Genomic DNA, 13,810 nt, shown 5'->3' on the forward strand with positions numbered 1-13,810 from the left:
GTCAATGATCACCATTTGGGTGGTTATTGGACTATATTAAGTATTTGCATACTTTGAGCAAGTTGTATTCCATAGACCTACAGGAAAATTTCTCTGGATATTGTGTTTCATTGTTAGACCGATGTGTACGGGACCTGCACTAGCAGGTATGAGAGGAGAGGGCTTTTGCTGCTGAAGACAAGGAACCTCAGGCAGTGCCAGCAGGATCGACTGGCTGACTTCTGGTCACATTCTACCCCTCTGGCAGAGGACGCTGTGAGTTTGTCTCCATTTTCTGTCACCATTTCTCCATACTGGTTCCAAAATGTGTCTTATTTAAGTAAGTGGATAGATGTGCACACACCACTGTGAGATACTATACTATAGTAACAACCACTTTCTTATGGTTGTGGTGATACAGTGTAAATTGAAACTCCATGGTAGTGTTTTGGTGATTGTATAAAACATACTTGTGGGTCACTCCCAAACAGCTAATGCCATTAACTGGTGCCAGTTGCCACATTTACTATCTCTCATGTTCAGACAGTAGACTCCAAGGTTCAGTGTATACAGCGGCATGGGACTACAGTCATGGAGGAGGTCAACTGCACAGAGACTGTGTCTATGGTACCACTATTAGGATCAACAGGAGTGGTGAAGACCCAAACTTTGTCTGTTCTCACCCTGCTGAGAGCCCAGGAGGGGACACCCTTAGGAGTGGGTGAGTTGTTTACGGTGTCTGCATGACAGAGTGTATGGGTAGGTTTCTGATCTATCAATGCATCTTTTGCGGTATCTTTTACAGTGTGTGGCAGATTAAAGCCTAACACTGCATAAAACCTGTGGTGTAAGACAAGCATAACCATTACTATTACTGTACTACTAATAGCTTGATACCATACTATTGCAACTACTATCAGTCACTATACTACTAGTAGTATACAGCCGCTATGACTTAATTCTAATTGTCATTGCACAGCCTCACTACACCTCTCAATTTAAATTGACTAACCTGTATAGATGAACATAACGTAACCACTTATGTTTATTCCACTGTTTCCATGTTTTGTCAGATACGTTGTGTCCAGGTGTGCTTACTGACCTGCAGTTTGAGGAGGAGGGGGTAGAGGGGCCAGACAGGGCATCCACCCCCCAGGAGGCAATCGACACTGTAAGGAGGCTATGTGGCCACACCTCTGACCAACAACAGGTACACGCTCCAACTATTGTTCTTTGACATACTTATTATTATTATTATTATTATTATTATTATTATTATTATTATTATTCCAATTCTTCCACCTGCTACTCCTCCTACAACTTTTAAGCCATTCACACCAATCCAGTTTAAAACATGCAGAGAGGTCTGACTCGTATTGTTTTGATACCTATTCAACTTTTTAACTGTTACAAACTTGAAAGTGCACTTTTTAACATGGAGATGCAATTTTTCAATCTTATACCTTTTAAGCTATTAACACCATTTCAACATGGTGGAATGTTGATTCAGGCCAAAATTCTGAGAGCCCCATTGTTACTGCAACTGCTATGGAACTTTCACAACTCTTGAATAAAAACAACAGGAGACCTGCAGAACACATTCTTAGAATGATTGCACAACAATGCACTCTCTTGGCTACCAAAAACTCTCATCCGGTTAACCAACCAACTCTACCACTCAATCAACCAACTCTCTACCCACTCCACTGAAGTACCCCTGGCTCATCCTACATGTATCTATCTATCTATCTATCTATCTATCTATCTATCTATCTATCCAACTAAACCATCTCTAACTTTATCCGCTACCATAATAAGACCATCTCCCTTCTTTCAACTATCCAGCAAATCATTCTATCTATCGAAACTCTTCATCTTTAAACCAAAATAAGACTTTGCAAGCCCACAAAGTTTCTTACGAAACTTATTTTTCTAGTTATTATTCCACCTAGTACTCCTTCTACAACTTTCAAGCTATTCACACCAATCCAACTTTAAAATGTGCAGAGAGGTCTAACTCACATTGCTATGACGTTTGGTTTTGATACCTATTAAACTTTTTAAACGTTACAAACTTGAAAGTGCACTTTTTAACATGGAAGACTGTGGAAACCTAAAAATGCCATTTTTTAACCACTGCTGCTCCTACACATTTTAAGCTATTCATACTATTTCAACTGTAAAATGCGCAAAAAACAACTCATCAACACAGATAAAAGTGTTTTGATCTTTTTAAACTATTAACCTTGTTGTAACTCCAAAACCTCTCATCTGGTTAACATGGTGGAATGTTGATTTAGGCCAAAATTCTATGAGCTCATTTGTTACTGAAACTGCCATGGACCTTTCTGAATTCTTAAATAAAAACAACAGGTGACCTGCAGAACACATTCTTAGAATGATTACACAACAATGCACTCTCCTTCCTACCAGTTCTACCCCACTGAAGCCACTCTCAACCACTTAATCAACCAACTATACCACTCTCAACCACTCAACCAACCAACCCTACAGTATACCCTCTCCATTGAACTACCCCAGGGTCATTCTATCTATCTATCTATCTATCTATCTATGACCTTCTAACATACTATTTATCTAACATTTCAACTCCCTAGCATCATCCTTTCTTCCTTTCACCAGTCACTACTGCTTCAGGCATACTGATTGACCTCTTAATTGTTTTGATCTTTCTATACCTCTCATCTCTCCATCCACTCTTTCATCTATTCATTCATCCAACTATCAATCTATCTCTAACTTTATCCGCTACCATAATAAGAGTCTCACCTTCTTTCAACTACCCAGTAGATCTATCTATCTATCTTTCTATCTTTAAACCTTTTCCAATACCAAAAAGTTCTTCTGGAACTTCTTTTTCTAGTTGTTTTATGTTCCCCTGTGTAGCTGCATGCATTTTACTATGAAACGGCCCAGGAAAAAAAATGAATGGTACCTGTACGCAATGTTTCATAATCATCATCGTCAAGCCTTGATTTATCACAATGAGCTTCACCTGAAGTCAATGAGGCTTATGCAATTCTTTTATCTGTTTGGATCCCCATCAGCTGCTACATTAGCAACAGCTACTCTTCCTAGGGTCCAGATTGGAGTAGGACAAATAGTAAGATCATCAGTGATGCATCTTGCTCTGATAACCCTTTAAGGTTTGAGAACATCTCTCAGGTTCTATTTACATAGGTGAATAACCCCAACCTCTTTACAGAATGCACAGGTCTCTCCTTAAATCGTTTGTACCCTGCCAAACCAAAGTTGGCTTGTTTGTGCGTTGCGGTTTAGCTTTCCCTGCGGATTTGCCCTCTGAACCAATGCTTTTACTTTAGCACTCACACAAGAGCTTAATCAAACCCAATCTGGCAATCCTCATTAGAGGCTGTTTCGATGGAAGATGTTTAAAAGGAGATAACTTGGCAACCTGTCAGTCTCTCCCTCTTTGAAATTGTTTCTATCTTTTACTTATTGATCAGATAAATGAGTCAGTCTGTTTGTAGGAATCATAAGCATGGTTGCTGCTTTCTGAGGTACTGGAAAGCTTAGTGATGAAGCTCATCTTAGCCTATTTATATTGTGGGCCTGTGGCCAGCCTGAGGGTTTCCAGAACGAGAAGCAAACTAAATAAAAATTCTCAGATGAGTAACAACATGCTATCCTGTGTCTGATTTATCATTTGACCTGTGTGTATGTCAGGTGTGTGTGTCAGGTGTATGTGTCAGGTGTGTGTGTGTGTGTGTGTGTGTGTGTGTGCATGTTTGCATGTGTGCATATGTGTACTGTATGTGTTTATGTGTGCATTGCCTCCCTTATACTTAAAGGTGTCAGAGCTGTTCCTGCGCCTGGCCTTCCAGTTGAGAACTCTGTCATACACTCAGCTCAGGACACTGTGGCAAGAGGCTTCCTTCAAGTGCCGCAACGACTGGTCAGTCTCTATCATTTCAGACAGTGTCTTCTCCTCAACACACCAGAGTCATCCTGACAGGGCTATCTATGTTATATGCCTTGTAGCAGAGTAATGCAATTGAGGCGGTTGAACACTTGTTTATTGTCCCTAATGAGAAAAATACACTTTGCTCTGGTGCAGTTTGGACAGAGAGGAGTCTGTGTATGGAACTGCCAACTCTACATTGCCGACTCCTGCCTAGAACAGCTACTAGGCTGATTAAAACAGGTTAAATCAAAATGGTGTCCTTCTTGCCATGAATAAGTAATTCTCACAACTCCATGTTTTAAAATTACATTACAGCTATAGCTATAACACATAGCTGACAAGGTTTTTAACTTGCTAACCTACGACTTGTTACAGGTTGTATAACTTGTAACATCACCAATGAGACTAAAATCTTCAAGCATTAATATTTATTTTTTTGCAGGTTAAATGGTTCTTAGACATTGATTCATGAGAACTCCGAGGTGAGAATCTCTGATGAGATGGATACAGTAAATGTGATTGATTTCTCTGTGGTTGCATTGTGTCAGGCAACCGCTTTTGGACGCCTTACCAGCGTGCAGTTCAGAGGAATGTATCGTCCTCTTGATGGACCTCATCCGAGACAAGGAGATAGAGTGGGATCAGGCCAACTCCTTCCTCACCACCATCGCCCTCATCCCACACCCCTCTCCACACATCATCAGCTCCATCAATGTGGGCTTTTTGTTTTATTGTACTATTCCATCTTGACAAACAGACAGGAGACCCACAGGGGCTTAGCAATGTACCTGTTCTGATATACATCCCCCCTGTCTATCTTCCTCAGGCCCTGCTGCAGACCCCTGAGATCAGGGCCAAGGCCCTGTTAGCTGGGTCCTCCCTGGTCCACCTCCTGTGCCAGAGATCCCCATCTCCCTGCAGTCACTTCCCTCAGGTCCAGAGCTTCATTCAGGCCCTGAAGGACACCCTGGGAGAGGACTGTGGAGGAGAGGAACCATCACGAGTCACAGAGGTATAACAGGTTAAATAGTGGGATGGGATGGGATTGTATAGTGGGATGATGATGATGATGATGATGATAATTATGTTGATCAATTCTAATGGACCATACCGTACATGTTTAAGGTACAATACACTGATGACAAAAGACAACAATAACCCATTAATGAGAACATTTCCTACTTCAGCTACTCTATGCTTTGAAAGCTGTAGGAAATGTGGGCCTGGCTGCATCAGCTCTCATCCCTCAGCTAAACTACTGTGTCCAGAGCCATTCAACAACTCTGGAGCTGAGGCTTGCTGCCATCCAAGCCTTCAGACGTTTCCCCTGCCATGCTGATGTGAGTATGATGGCAGGGAACTGTCAGGAACAACATGCTCATTATATGCAGTAAGGGATATCTAGAATAAGAGGCAGCTAAAAATTAAGTTTAGAAATAAGAAAGTCTTACTGGGTCTGTGGTACAACATTGGAACTCATTCTCAAACCAACACGTTCACTGAAAATAAGAGCAGAGGTTACATAGATGGACAAGATAGCAGAAACATGTACAGATGTCTTTTTGACCTCTGCTGCTTAAAATTATCAAGTAAATCTAGGTTGTATCCATTGAGTGTTGGTTTACTCTCCTCAACCCATAACTTGAGCAATCAGAGGATTAACGTTTTGCACTTTGAATTCTCTGACTAATTTAAACCATTTGGAATTGCAATATTGGTTGAACAGAAACAGGTGTAATCTGGATATGATCATTCATAATGATTTGGAGGGGAGAGATTTCTGATTGATTGACATCTGTTTCCTCTCCAGAGAGGCTTCGTGCTGCAGCTGTACGGCACTCCACAGGAGGATGTGGAGGTCAGGATCGCTGCATACCTGCAGCTCATACATTGTCCAGACCCAGAAGTAATTAGGGTGGTGAGGATGACCCTGAGCAACGAGACTTCCAGTCAAGGTCTGACTCTATATGTGTACAATGGGAAATTCCAAAGGGCTCTACAAAGTAACTGTAATTTTCTAGCAGGAATAATGATGACAAATTGCATTGCAGTGTATAGTGTCCTAACATTGAAAAGGGTTAACTCATCCAACGTTTTGGACAGTCCCCTATAGCAACTCTGCAACTATGTTGACATGCAACAAATTTGCTACATTTAGGGTCAGGGTTATGGTTAGTATTATTTGGTAGTTAGTTGAACAGTTTGTTGCTAGTTAGTTAAACATCTACAACATACACCATGTGTGGGAAACTATCTATGTGTTACCATTGATTGTTCCCAGTGGGCTCCTTTGTGTGGAGTCACCTGACCCACGTCCTGAGGACTGAGGATCCCATGAAGCAGGCCCTGATGGAGGAGCTGCCTGATGACATCATCACTAAGGACTATGAGGCTGAACCCTGGAAATACTCCTCTTATTTAGATTACACTGCAGACTCAGGTAGTTTAGGTTATGTACATTCTAGTTACCTGGCAAAATCTTTCTCTCTCTCTTTTTATGACAACTCTCTTTAATTACAGTACTTGTGGTAGGGATATGTGTTTTTACAAGAGGTGTTTGTGTGTGTATCTCTCAGGGTTAGGAGTTGTGAATATGGAGGGAGCCTTGGTTTTCTCCCCCAAGTCTTTTGTACCCCGTTCTGCCATGGCTAACCTGACTGTCTACATCCATGGTAGAGCTTTCAATCTGCTAGAGGTGAGAAGTTAAATCTGAGATGTTGGTCTCCTTCTATGAGTAACTGAATGTTACACTGAACAGTAATAATTAGGATACATTTAAAATATATTTAACACTTGGCTTTGAATGTCTAAAAGGGCAATCAAACAATGAGGAAACATGTCTGCCTATATCCTCAGGTTGATCTGCGTGTGGAGAAGATTGAACCTCTGTTGAAACATATGTTTGATCAACAACCAACAACAACCAACCCTACTCCTGATGGGGAGCCCACCACTCACAAATCTCAGTTAATGGAGAGGAGGAGAAGAAAAGCAGAGGGAGGATATAAAGGAGAGATAAAGAGAAGGAGGAGAGAGGAAGGAGAAGAAGGCTGTTCATCCAGCGCCTACAGTTACCTCAACCAGGCCAGGAACCTGGTGAGACCCTGTATTAATTAGTGCATTGTGGTTGAAAAGACAACATTTTACCAATGTGATTTACAGTGCCCTTCTACCAATTTATAGAATTTAATGTTTTAAAAAAGAAATAGGGATCAGGGTCTGCTTGATGACCATATATCAATGGCCAAAGTTGAATGGTTTTGGTTTCATTGTGTAGTAGAGAATTGTAGAAAGAGTAATTGCACTTGAATTGCAGATCTTACTCCCCCATGATCATACATGATGAACAGTATGTTTATTCCAGTTCTCAGGGAAGAAGCTTGAGGACAGTGGGCCCAGGTGTTGGGTTGGTGTGAAAGTGTTTGGTAACGAGCTGACCGCTATGACCTGTGATGACCTCTACTCTCAGATGAAGGAGCTGTCACTCAGCATGGCTGGGATAGCGGTCAGACTGCTGAAAGTAGGATATCTTTTACTTACAGAGATCCTAAACAGTACATACATGTCATATTTCTCTTATGTATTATTTCTGATCATAAGTCAAGACAAGGAAGGAAATACTATTATAAATTTATTGGCTTAAAGCCATGCTTATGTTATAGTTGATAACCACCCCCACACACACACCTCTCTCTCTCAGGGTCAGGAGGTGCAGCTCAACCACAGGGCAGTCCTGTTGACAGAGGAGCTGGTACTGCCATCCCTGTCAGGCTTGCCCATCAGACTGGGCATCAACATGACTTCCCTGCTTTCTCTACGCCTTAAGGGCAGTGCCAATTACAGAGACTGGGCCCACTTTTCCCTGGCGGGTCACATCAAACCAAAGTAAGTTATTGACCATGGAATGCCTTAACCCAGAATGAATGGGAAATATTGGCACTATCTACTTTACTTTCATAATTTTAGATGGTGTCTATTATCCCCATTAATTCCATGCTTATCCCCTTCCATACAGTGCCTATGTAGGCCTCTCTGCCAGGATGGGGGTGGATGGAGCTCTGGGTGGGGCAGGGGTGGAGTGGACGGCAGAACTCAGGACCTCCAGCAGTCTGGATGGCAGTGTCCAGCTACAGGAGGGACAGGACCTGCGGATGACCCTCAACACACCTGAGGATGTCATGGATATTGTCTCTGTCAGGTGGGAACAGCTCTGGTTGTATTGTCGCTTAGGTTAGAGTGAAGCGGTTGAGATAAAGTTTACAGTCATATGTAAGTATATCCTTTACTCAAGCCCTCTTAGAACATGAGCCCTCTGCACTTTTCAATGTCTGTCCTTTTGCCTGTTGGTTCAATGAGCCTTTGCTTCCCTATTTCCCACAGCTCCAGGATGTTCCAGGTGAGTGGAGACCACAGAGAGGAGATGAAAGGCTCAAAGAATCGTGTAGAGAAGACCACCTGCACACCAAAGTCTTGTGAGTTCATCCCATGGCCCTCAAAGGTGTTCACTAGAGTAGCATCGTGCCTGTGATATTTCTGCCTGGTGCCAACCCTGGAAATTCAGAATTTTGATCTAAATCTTAACTGAACATATTTAACCAAAGTTAATACCCAACTGGTTCAATGTTAACCAAGAAGTCCTTTATGTATTACAATGGAGTAAGAAAATGAGCAGTGGCCATTTTGTGTGTTGCTCTCAGGGTCTAAGATGGTGGGATGGCAGCTATGCTCTAATGTCTCCTACCCATTATCACCTGTGGGGCTGGTACCCCCCCCTCCTGGCCCCGTCCACCTCTCCCTCAGGCTACTGAAGCTGGACAGAGGCCTTCACCAGTACCTACTGCAGGCTGCCTACTCTCAACTGACACAGGTACACTACTACTCTATTAATATATTACATATTCTATACTACTGTCAATCATCTGGTTGTCTCCTGTTAGTAATGTGTTTTTAAGTGCCATAAGCTTGTTAATGGCCATGTGTATAGAAGAATGTGTATATATGGCCCTGATATTGCTCTGTGTATCAGAGTCTGGTATTGTCATACCAGGTGGTTTGTTGCCCTAGTGGTTGATGTTGGTGTATGTTTCAGAGGGGCTCCTGGCTGCCCCAAAAGGCCTCTCTCCACCTTCTCCTGGCCACTCCACAGTCCTCCATGCCTAGGGACCTATCTCTGGACCTGGCCTTCAGCCCTCAGAGTCTGCTGCTCAAGATCACACACCCCTCCAAGACCATCCACATCCAAGGTCAACCACATACAGCTGGATAGAGTGATTTTTAAGGGGCCCTTTAAAGAAAAGATATGTACTGTATACATGGTATCCATTGGTGTCCTGTGCATTCTTTCAACCTTGCTATTGATGTTTCTGTCATCTGAGTAGCTTTTACATTTTTAATGCTTGCAAGATTTCGATGATATTACAGTGTTATTAAAATATGTTTGTTAGGGGAGTGAAAATGGGTGGTCAGTGGGCTTAGACTTTAAACTGACTTGACTGGCTATCACCTTTAAGGCAAAGAGCTGACTTTACTGCTGTGGTTTTCATAGGTTATCTTGATCAATTGAGGAGCATTCAGTCAGGGAAGCTTGAGCTTCTAATAGACAACATTCATCATTATTACATCATGGTAAGGTCTACATTTTCTCTTATGAAGCTCTTTTTATGTTTTTGCTGACTATCTGTATATGATTACCCATAGTGCATTTGGTGTCCCATAGGGTCTGGTTGACACCCAGACCATCTCCTCACAGCAGAGACTGCGGTATCACCTAGAGGCGAAAGTGGCCACAGATGGACGTCCGATGATCCTCTCTGCTAACGTGACTCGTTGGCAAGGCAGAAAGATCAGCCTGGCTGCCACTCTGAAGAATGTGTTCAGAGAAGCTGCCTCTTTCTCAGGTTTCAATACCTAGTTGTTTGAATACTTGAATTAAATACTTATATCAGTGTTCTCCAAATCCTAGTTCTTGGGAAAAACTGAGGGTGCATGCTTTTGTTTGTTTGTTTCATTTCTGATTCAACCAAATGATGAATGCTTGATGAGCAACTGATAAGTTAAATCAGGTGTGCTCGTGCTGAGTTGGAACAAAATACTGCACACCCTGTAGAGTAGCTCCCCAGGATCAAAGTTGGTGACCACTTACTTAGATTACATTTCCTACTATCCTGTGTTTTGTTACAAGGGCTTGTTGTTGGTATAAAGGTGGAGTAAATCCTGTAATTGCCTTGTCTATAGTGGTGCTGGAGCGGAAGCTGGATGATGGGCGCAGGCAGTACTCCGTAGAGGCAGAGCTTCTATTGCCTGGCCTGGTGGGTAGTAGGATCCTTGGACTAACAGAGCAGAAGGGTCCACTATGGAGCTCTGCGCTGAGGCTCAAATACGGACTGAGAGGTAAGTGAGACTTTACCAGGTTGCATTCCTCTACAGGCTGAAACCCACAATGAAGCTCTGCTCTGAGACTTAGATGTTACATGAGAACTCGGTTACTTTCATGCTCTCACATGTCCCAGTTATCATTGTGTTCTTATCTTTAACCTTCCACAGAGGATGCCAGATACCTGCACCAGGAGTGTTACATGTCCCAGAGCCTACAAAGTGAGAGGGAGCCCAACCAGACCTACCACATGAGGGCTGAACATGAATTTTACTGCTCCAATACTGCCCCCATAAATCACAAGGTAACCATGAAGAAATGTCTAATAAACCAGGCTGTTTTTGACTTTGTACTTGAGCCAGGTCTCTGTTTAGGATTAGGATTTGGGTTATCTTGATCATGGTCCTTGTTCCTCTCTCCTTATCAAGGTCCATCTGAGACATGAGGAGAGCCCCAACCACACCAAATCCAGTCTGGACATAAGCTATGGCAAACACTGGGATGAGATCAACAACAAACGCAGGCTCCTCCTCAGCCAGTCCTTCAGGAACCAGTCCAGACACAACCTCACCAGCTATGCCCTGGAGGTACAGCTCAGCTTCTACTATCTCCATCTCTATAACTGCAGTATTGATAATCAGGTCACATGGATGTATATGGTAATTAACACCCTGTGTGACATACAGTAGTAGGGTGAATCCCTGTTAGGTAACTGAATAATGGCATATCAATGACTATTTCTCTGGTACACTATCAGTCAAGCTCTCTGAAATCACAAAATGTCAGATCTTACGCCGCTTATGTCATTTGATTTTTATACAAATACCCCATTGTATCCACATGCAACCCCCACCAACCTTTCCTCCAGTTTAGCCTGCAGGTCCCAGAGAAGTGTCTGAACTACAGGACCCAGCTCCTGCACTCTCACCTGAAACAGAGAGGGGCAGAGAGCAGCACCCACCTCAAAGTAAACTACAATGACCAGATGCCCCTAGTGGCTGGACTACATTGGAAGGATACCTCCAAATCCATGCTGTGGAAATGGGAAGGTAGCAAGAGACCAAAGGGGAGACTGATGTAGGACTATTGATAGTGTTCATCTATCGATAGATATAGATGTGTCATTGATCAAGTTGCATTGTGTATTTGCTGTATACAGCCTTATATACAGTGTATTTTCCCATATTTATGTATTTACTATTATTCTAAATGTGTAACTGTAGGCACTGGTCAGCTCATACATATAAGGCCTTTCTGATTGTTGCTTTACCAGGTACGTTTAACATGGACACGCCCTGGCTATACATCTACACATCCCACAAACTGAGACAGCCCCAGCGCCACACCCTCTACCTCACCTCAGACCTTACCACCCGCAAGTGGCTGACTATCCGCAGCCTCATACTGGAGGGCTACTATAGGGGCAGGAGCAAGGAGAGAGAGGCCCGTCTACACCTCTACACACCTGCTGTCACCTATCTCAAGGTATGGATCCGCACAAACTAAAATTAATATTCAACTGGGTGGAAATAGAGATTAAAAGATGAAAAGGCTTTTTGAATCCCTTCAATCAGACACATAACTAAATAAATCTGTTGGCTGTTGGGCATTGCATATGATGACAGCTGGTTAAAGAGCTGACTTTGTGTTTATTGAGTTGTAGGCAATTGGCTATGAAATTTTGGTTTTGGCTTAAAGTGACCACTGACTCCCCACATATGGTTATGTTGTCTTCCAGGCTGGTGGCTGGGGCTTGGTAGGTAAAAGGGGTCTGAAGGCCTCCTGCTCCCTGAGCTCAGTGTTCAGTTCCGCCCTGAGGGGAGACCTCTCTCTGGAGACCACCCACTACAGCAGGACCCTGCAGCTGGCCTCTTCCTATGGTAAACACAACCTTAGCCTCATCGCCAGCCTCAACACACTGGACAAGGTACGGGACAGATTAAGCATTTTTTAAACCGAAGTAAAATACATACAATATTTCAGAGACTTGAAAGTATTTAAGGTGGGCTTGTTTGTTGACTCATTGCAGAATTTGAGGAAGAGGCTGGTGACATTGAAGATTATATTATCGGAGCCCAAGAGTCCATCTATAGAGTTGGAGTTAGAAGGAGGAGTGGAGGAGCTGAGAAAGGACAAAAGGATGTACCAAAAGACAGCAATTCTACGTCTCAGGTATTTGCATATTGATGCTGTGAGTATGATTAGGAGATAATCATAAGAAGATGATGATAACGATGATGATGATGTGGCTCTCTTGCAGACAACCCTTCCAGAACTTTCTCCAGAGCCTCCTCCTCCAGGAGACCTTCACTGTAGACCTCCACAAGGACGTCTACATCTTGGAGTCCAAGGCTGGTTTTCATGACAACAGAGTGCTCAATCACACGCTCACCCTGGGCTACCAGCAACTCAACACTTTTGTAAGTCCAGATCAAAATACTTTGTGTTTTCTATTCTTTTATAGGACATTAGAGAATAGTTGTTCCATTTTGATGAATCTTGATCGCTTCTGCAGGTGTGCTCTTCCCTGACCCACCCTTTCAGTTCTGACACAATTCCTTCAGATTCAGAAGTGTGTGTCACAGTCTTCAGCAACCAGGTAGAGCTGTTTAAATTGAACATTAATATCCACAAAAAAATTAAGTGCCTTACATAAGTATTCAGACCCTTTTAAAGTGTTTATCTTTTGTTGCCCCAGAGCCTGAAATCAAAACACATTAAATTAGGATTTTCCCACTGGTCTACACAGCCGACTGGACACTTTCAAACACAATCTATTTTTTTCATTAAGGGATTCCTTCTGGCTACTCGGTTTTATATACATATATATATATGATGTTGGCCCATCAAATGTGCTTTTCCCTCTCAGTCATTCAACTTTGTAGATTCTTTTTAAGTCTCCCCTGGCGTCAGGGTAGCAGTCCTGAGCAGTTTTGTTCCTCTCCATTTGCTCAGTTTGTATTGACAATCTGATCAGCAGAGTTTTAACTATTATCATTGCACTCAAATGGACTTAATTTAACTTATTGAGTAACTTGTTGAAGACATTTTTGCATTTGAGCTAATTTTAGGTGAGCCAGGGATCTAAATTCTTATGCAAACAGGTCTTCTCTGTTTACATTTTTAATAAACTATTTACATTTCTTGTAATTAATTTTCTTTCACTTTAAAGTGTCCAGCAGGCTGTATAGATCAGTGGGAAAAAAATCATTTAATGTTTTATGATTCTAGGCTCTGGGGCAACAAAAGGTGAAAACATACAAATGGTCTAAATACTTACGCAAGGCCCTGTATGTTACTATGCAAAATGAGAAAATAGACAAACAATGCAAGTTTGGATGCAATAGAAGACAAACTGAGACTAAGAAGCATTAGCTCCACACTTATACCCTTACTCTTCTACAGACCCAGAGAGAGGTGCGTGGCAGGTTTCGGATCGGAAAGAAGGACAGACTGACGTTCCTGGGACAGGTCCATCTGAACCCCTCAGACTCACCCCAGCATGGGATTAA

This window comes from Argentina silus (genome assembly GCF_951799395.1).
Source record: "Argentina silus genome assembly, chromosome: 1".
Taxonomy (NCBI): domain Eukaryota; kingdom Metazoa; phylum Chordata; class Actinopteri; order Argentiniformes; family Argentinidae; genus Argentina; species Argentina silus.